At 38.9% G+C, this 5000-nt stretch overlaps 1 protein-coding gene across 1 annotated transcript in view; it reads right to left on the bottom strand.

Annotated features, from left to right (window-relative positions):
• LOC124396812 (protein PFC0760c) overlaps positions 1–5000 on the bottom strand; it is a 10961-nt gene that overhangs the window by 3462 nt on the left and 2499 nt on the right.

Genomic DNA, 5000 nt, shown 5'->3' with positions numbered 1-5000 from the left:
CCAATCCCAAACACTAAGCCCCATCCCAAACACTAAGCCCCATCCCAAACACTAAGCCCCACCCCATACACTAAGCCCCATCCCAAACACTAAGCCCCACCCCATACACTAAGCCCCACCCCATACACTAAGCCCCATCCCAAACACTAAGCCCCATCCCAAACACTAAGCCCCACCCCATACACTAAGCCCCATCCCAAACACTAAGCCCCACCCCATACACTAAGCCCCACCCCATACACTAAGCCCCATCCCAAACACTAAGCCCCATCCCAAACACTAAGCCCCACCCCATACACTAAACCAATCCCAAACACTAAGCCCCATCCCAAACACTAAGCCCCATCCCAAACACTAAGCCCCACCCCATACACTAAGCCCCATCCCAAACACTAAGCCCCACCCCATACACTAAGTCCCATCCCAAACACTAAGCCCCACCCCATACACTAAGCCCCACCCCATACACTAAGCCCCATCCCAAACACTAAGCCCCACCCCATACACTAAGCCCCATCCCAAACACTAAGCCCCACCCCATACACTAAGCCCCATCCCAAACACTAAGCCCCACCCCATACACTAAGCCCCATCCCAAACACTAAGCCCCACCCCATACACTAAGCCCCACCCAAACACTAAACCCCACCCCATACACTAAGCCCAATCCCAAACACTAAGCCCCACCCCAAACACTAAGCCCCACCCCAAACACTAAACCCTGCCCCGGACACTATTAATGTACTCCTATAGACAAATATATTATGTTCCAGATAAGAACTTTATTAGGAACACATGTACACCTGAGGGTCAACAACATGTTCACCTCAAACATCAGCATTAAAAACTCTGACCTCCGTGTCCATGGTAGGGTTGTGAACTGAACTGGTTTGAGATTTTTTTCTAATCTGCTGGGATTTTCACACGTACAATAGTCTGTAGAGTTTCCTCAGAGTGGTGTGACAAATAAAAACCATCTGATGAGCAGAGGGTCTACAGACTGAATCTCCTTGTTGATGAGAGAGATCAGAGGAGAATGAGGAGACTGGTTAGAGATGACAGAAAGGGCACAGGTTTTAAAGATAGAGAGACTGTCCACTATGGATGGGTCTGAGCTCATGATCATCTCAGATTTCTCTTATTAGCTGACAGGAGTGGAACCTGATGTGGTCTGGTTTGTTTACATACTATGCAAAAGACCGGTATGTGTGAAGATCTTTTCAGGAGATCAGCAGTTTCTGAAAACCTCACACCATCCCATTTGGTTTCCATTCCATCACCCCTGCCATAGTTAAAGTCACAAAGATCCGACTTTCTCCTCGTTCTTTTGTGATCAGATGTAAATCTGATGCAGGTGTACACGTGTCACTATTAAAATAGGTAGTTTGGGTAGATTTGACACGGGGTAACAGCGCCCTCTTTTGGTAGAGTTGCGAATGAGATTTTTGTAATGTATTCTTGAATAAATATATTTTATTATTATTAATTTAAGAATTCTTAAAAGTCATCAGTTACGTTCCAAATCTCAGACTCTACACTGCACACTACACACTCCTCCTATCTGCACTATGCAGTGTGTGTGTGAGACTGGTCATTTAATCACTACACACTCAAAACACACCAGTTCACTACGTGTGAATGCAGGATGGCTTTAATTGGTTTTATTTTCACTAAATGTAAACATAATGTTCGGAAATTAAACCCCCAAACACAGTAAAGAGGTGAGAAATGATAATTATAAGTAATTAAACTGCCTCAGAGCAGCTCACGGGTAGAAAGCACATTACAGATTAAGCACATTATTCTGTTCATGTATATTAATATTTATATTAAATGTATTAATCTATTAGTAGCTGATACAACAATAAATATTACACAACTATTCAGTGCAATAATGTAAACATAGCTATTGCTATAAATTGAATACAGTTGAATATGAAGCACATTAACACAAGCATGATTTAAATATAATGAGAATTTTTTTTAACATTATTTTTGTATAATATTTGTTTTTTAATACAGCCTGTATGCTGATAGCTCACTGGGTAGAAACGCAGTGATGTAGCGATATTAGCTTAACTTAGCGAAATGTTAGCTATAAATAGTGTAACTAAATATTGGCACTTTTTTATTGTATATAAACCTTTACTTTAGCAAGTTGCTTGTTAGATTATTTATATATCACAATTGTAATTAATATATCATAAAATAACAAGGCTGAGGTTATTTTCTGCTCTTTACAGACAGTTTAACCTTCTCGGTTTCAGAGCTAGCTCATTAGCTTGATGCTAGACAGCTAGCTCATGTCTTCTTTAAATGGGTTCAAAATTAATATTTTTACAGGAAGATTTTAAAATTACAGAATAACTTGTGTGCTTTGGTAGTTTGGGCTGAAATTTAAAATACATTTTATTTATTAGCAGTTAGCATTTGTGTCTCATCCGCTAGACCTATAACTATAACTTTTAGCCTGCCATGATTTCTCTAAATTCTCTTTAAAAACATATTTCTCTATAAATCCTTACAAATGAAATTCAGTGAAATGATTAGATGTGTTTTAGGTTCTAAAAAGTTGTTTAAAATGGGCTGATGGTGGAATAATGGTGTATTAGTAGCAGTGATATACAGCTTTTCTGCACTTATATCACGTGTGCAGAATTTGCAATACTCAACATTTTTCATTTTTAATTGAAATATTTCACAGAAATGTTCCCCTCTTTAAGTCTATGCTTCTTACTGAATAAATGAATAAATGGATGGATATATGGATGGATGAGAAAAGCAGGGAAAAATCCATTAAAGGTGTATTTAAAGGGATGTGTGGCTGCACTGGAGTGTGAGTGATGTTACAGATGATACGTGCATTTATCTTATACAAACATTTCTACACATCCAGCTTACAGGTTCACAGAGAACCCTGTCCGTGTCTCCTGTTTTAACACACACACACACACACACACACACACACACACACACACACACACTCTCTCTCTCTCTCTCTCTCTCTCTCCCTCTGTCACCCCTCCTCTCTCTCTCTCTCTCTCTCTCTCTCTCTCTCTCTCTCATAGCTCACTGATTAATCGAATTTGAGCAGTAGAACAACCAAATATGCAGGACATTTATTTCTCCAGGATCATTGTGGAGAACCTGTGATCTAGCTGGATTTTTACTCTGTGAGATCTTCAGGATCGCTCAGATGTTACCACCGAAAATGAAAGATTTCCTGAAACAGTAGCAAGATTCTAGACCTTTTTTTGTTTGACCTGCCGGCCTCAGAGAGCAGACAGCACACGCAGAACAAAACCTCGGGATCATTTGATTTATTCCATCGTTTCAAAGTGGGGTTAAAGGATGTGATGATGAGGTGGTGGGACACACTGCTGTGCTCATTTCACACAAATTACAGTCAACAGAATATTAATCAACAGAAAATGTTACAAAAATGTTTTTAAAAGATGAACAAAGAAAAACTAAAATATCAGGGTTGAGTGTGAGAGCAGTAATAACATGGTGGTTTCCTGTTCCCTGGATAATAAATCAGACTGGGAGTGCACACATACATACACACACACACACACACACACACACACACACACACACACACACACACACACACACACACATATATATATATATATATATATATATATATATATATATATATATATATATATATATATATATATATATACAAATATATATGTGTGTGTGTGTGTATATGTGTATATGTATTCATATATATTTTAGTGAATTCACATTCTCTTTCCTTTCCTCTCCTCTCCACTGGTAATATTTCATTTATATTCATTAATTTTAGTTGTTTACTTAAACTTTATTGCTTTGTGTCTCCAAAATAAAATCAACTACATGGTACATGGTTATTATCATATGGTTACAATTAATTCACTAATTCATTATCCTACATTATTAATCATTATTTAAAAATCATTAAACAGTGTCAAATTGTTTAATAAATCACATTAGATTCAATTCGAGGTGATTTTTATACACAGGTTCAGAAGATGGTTGAGGATGAGAGCGAAGTCGAGTGTGTCTATGTATATATATATATATATATATATATATATATATATATATATATATATAAATATATTAACAGGTTACATATGCAAATAAATAGAGGTTAGCATGTAACAGGTGTGTGTGTGTGTGTGTGTGTGTGTGTGTGTGTGTATATAAATATGAAAACAAAACTAAAATCATATAATGTAGATAAATATGGTCTTAAAAACACAAAATAAAGAAAAATAAAAAGACAAACCAGGGGAGTACAAGTTACATTAGTACATAACTGCTTTGGTGACAATGATGGAGAATTTCTACAGAGAAAGAACGAGATTGGAGAGATGTAGAGAAAGAGAGAGAATCTTGAACCGATCATTCCAATCAGTCTCTTCTCCTGGGTGAATACCCGAACCTCCTCCTGTCTCTCTCTCTCTATCAACCCCCACTAGACTCTGTCCTCGTTCCTGTCCTTCTCTTTATCAATCCCAGGCTATGACTACATCTCCCTGTCTCTCCTTCTTTCTCTGTAGGTTCACATGGAGGCACAAGTGCAGGTCAATCCAAATTGGAACAGGAACGGGGTGGAGGGAAGAAGGGACCCCACTCTTTCAAAACGAGACACAAATCAAACAACGATCTGATCTATAGAGGCAGCGTGAGGCCTGTGGCTCAGACTGCAGCGCTGGGTTTTTGCTTTTTTTCTTTCTCTCAAGTCCTCAGTTCATAAGTACTGCACTGCACTGCACTTCGGGACTCGACACAGTCCGCCTTCAGAGGGCCCACAGAACTCATAGCTCTGTTTCAGCAGGGAAGAGAAGACAGAGAGAATCAGAGACAGCTAGGTCGATGGAAAGACAGAGAGGGGAGGAGGGACTACTGAAGAGAACCAACTACTGAATGATCTGATTGGATATGTTGGGCTATGAGCTATGATTGGTTTGAAGACAGCATGCCTGGAGAACTAGGGATGGGCC

The sequence above is a fragment of the Silurus meridionalis genome, chromosome 14 (assembly GCF_014805685.1).
Source record: "Silurus meridionalis isolate SWU-2019-XX chromosome 14, ASM1480568v1, whole genome shotgun sequence".
NCBI lineage: Eukaryota > Metazoa > Chordata > Actinopteri > Siluriformes > Siluridae > Silurus > Silurus meridionalis.
The sequence above is the reverse complement of the archived record's forward strand: the minus strand, read 5'-3'. Positions and strand labels throughout refer to the sequence as shown.